The following is a 2,886-nucleotide window of genomic DNA, read 5'->3' as shown; positions in this document are numbered from 1 at the left end:
GAAAAATATACAAAAAAATTAATAAAATCATAAAAACCAAAAAATTTTATGTTTCTTGTTTGAGTCTTGTGTCAAATTTTAAGTTTGGTATCAATTGCATGTTTTTAATTTTTCTTAAAATTTTTGAAAATTCATCATGTGTTCTTTCTTGATCTTCAAGTTGTTCTTGATGATTTTCTTTGTTTAATCTTGTGATTTTCTTGTTTTGTGTCTTCTCTTGTTTTTCATATGCATTTTCGAATTCGTAGTGTCTAAGCATTAAAAATTTCTAAGTTTGGTGCCTTGCATGTGTTTCTTTTCTTAAAAATTTTCAAAAATATGTTCTTGATGTTCATCATGATCTTCAAAGTGTTCTTGGTGTTCATCTTGACATTCAAAGTGTTCTTGCATGTATTATTTGTTTTGATCTTAAATTTTTATGTCTTGTGTCATTTTGTTGTTTTTCTCTTTCTTCATTAATTCAAAAAAATCAAAAATAATATCTTTTCCTTATTTTACTCATAAATTTCGAAATTTTGGGTTGATTTAGCAAAAAAATTTTAAAATTTAGTTGTTTCTTGTTAGTCAAGTCACAATTTCAATTTAAAGACTTTATCTTTTCAAATCTTTTTCAAAAATCAAATCTTTTTCATTTTTCTTCTTAATATTTTCGAATTTCTTAAATAAATTTTCAAAATCTTTTTCTTATTTTTATTTCATATTTTCAAAAACTTTACTAACAATTAATGTTTTGATTCAAAAATTTCAAGTTTGTTACTTTCCTGTTAAGAAAGGTTCAATCTTTAAATTCTAGAATCATATCTTTTAGTTTCTTGTTAGTCAAGTCATCAACTTTAATTTTCAAAATTAAATCTTTTTAAATTTCTTTTTCAAATATTTTTCAAAATAAATTTCAATCATACCTTTTTTCAAAATTTAATTTCAAAATCTTTTTCTAACTTCTTATCTTTTCAAAATTTATTTTCAATTCTTTTTTAATTAACCACTTGACTTGTTTGTTTTAATTTTAAAAAGTTTACTAATTTTTATCTTTTTCAAAATCACCTAACTACTTTTCTCTCTCATTAATTTCAAAAACTAACTAACAAAGTTTTCAAAAATCTTTTTAATTAATTAATTTATTTAGTTTTCAATTTGCTTTTATTTCTTTTAATATTTTTGAATTCTAACTTAATTAATTAAATAAAAATAAAAATATTTTTCTTCTCCCTCTTCTTAAAATTCGAACCCTCTCCCTCTCTCTGTGTTCGAATTCCTCTTATTTTCTCTCTACCTCATTCTTCTATTCTCTTATTCTTATACTCACATAAAGGAATCTCTATACTGTGACATAGAGGATTCCTCTTCTTTTCTGTTCTCTTCTTTTTCATATGAGCAAAAACAGGGATAAAGATATTCTTGTTGAAACTCATCCTGAACCTGAAAGGACTCTGAAGAGGAAGCTAAGAGAAGCTAAAGCATAACACTCTAGAGAGGACCTTATAGAAATTTTCGAAAAAGAAGAAGACATGGCAGCCGAAAACAACAACAATGGTGGAGATGCTAGGAAGATGCTTGGTGACTTTACTACACCAACTTCTGACTTCTATGGAAGAAGCATCTCAATTCCTGCAATTGGAGCAAACAACTTTGAGCTTAAGCCTCAATTAGTTTCTCTAATGCAGCAGAATTGCAAGTTTTATGGACTTCCATTGGAAGATCCTCATCAGTTCTTAGCTGAATTCTTGCAAATCTGTGACACTGTTAAGACCAATGGGGTTAATCCCGAGGTCTACAGACTTATGCTTTTCCCCTTGCTGTAAGAGACAGAGCTAGGATATGGTTGGACTCATAACCTAAAGAAAGCCTGAACTCTTGGGAAAAGTTAGTCAATGCTTTCTTGGCCAAATTTTTTCCACCTCAAAAGTTGAGCAAGCTTAGAGTGGAAATCCAAATCTTCAGACAGAAGGAAGGTGAATCCCTCTATGAAGCTTGGGAAAGATACAAGCAATTAATCAGAAGTTGTCCTTCTGACATGCTTTCAGAATGGAGCATCTTATGTATATTCTATGATGGTCTGTCTGAATTGTCCAAGATATCATTGGACCACTCTGTTGGTGGATCTCTTCATCTGAAGAAAACACCTACAGAAGCCCAGGAACTCATTGAGATGGTTGTAAATAACTAGTTCATGTACACTTCTGAAAGAAATTCTGTGGATAATGGGATGACTCAGAAGAAAGGAGTTCTTAAGATTGATACTTTGAATGCCATATTGGCTCAGAATAAAATATTGATCTAGCAAGTCAATATGATTTTTCAAAATCTGACTGGAATGCAAGCTGCATCCGGCAGTACTAAAGAAGCCTCCTTTGAAGGAGAAACTTATGACCCTGAGAATCCTGCAATGGAAGAGGTGAATTACATGGGAGAATCCTATGGCAACACCTGTAATCATTCATGGAGAAATCATCCAAATATCTCATGGAAGGATCAACAGAAGCCTCGACAAGGCTTCAATAATAATAATGGTGGGAGAAATAGGTTTGGCAATAGCAAGCCTTTTCCATCATCTTCTGAGCAACAGATAGAGAATTCTAAGCAGAGCCTCTCTGACTTAGCAACCATAGTCTCTGATCTATCTAAGACCACTCTCAGTTTCATGACTAAAACAAGGTCCTCCATCAAATTTGGAGGCACAAGTGGATCAGCTGAGTAAAAGAGTTACTGAAATCCCTCCTAGTACTCTCCCAAGCAATACAAAAGAGAATCCCAAAAGAGAGTGCAAGGCCATAACCATAGAAAAAGTGGCCGAACCTATAGAGGAGGAAGAGGCAGTGATTTCCAATGAGAGAGACCTTGCTGGACGTCCACTGACCACTAAGGAGTTCCATATTGAGGAACCAA

General features: G+C 31.9%; 1 non-coding gene across 1 annotated transcript; it reads right to left on the bottom strand.

Annotated features, from left to right (window-relative positions):
- Window positions 1–1,912: 1,912 nt before the first annotated feature.
- Window positions 1,913–2,020, bottom strand: LOC112753809 (small nucleolar RNA R71). Its single transcript, XR_003178174.1, has one exon. It is a non-coding gene; the product is annotated as a small nucleolar RNA R71 (small nucleolar RNA).
- Between the last annotated feature and the right edge of the window lie 866 nt (window positions 2,021–2,886).

This window comes from Arachis hypogaea, chromosome 15, assembly GCF_003086295.3.
Source record: "Arachis hypogaea cultivar Tifrunner chromosome 15, arahy.Tifrunner.gnm2.J5K5, whole genome shotgun sequence".
Taxonomy (NCBI): Eukaryota; Viridiplantae; Streptophyta; class Magnoliopsida; order Fabales; family Fabaceae; genus Arachis; species Arachis hypogaea.
This window is presented reverse-complemented; position numbering and strand designations above follow the sequence as displayed.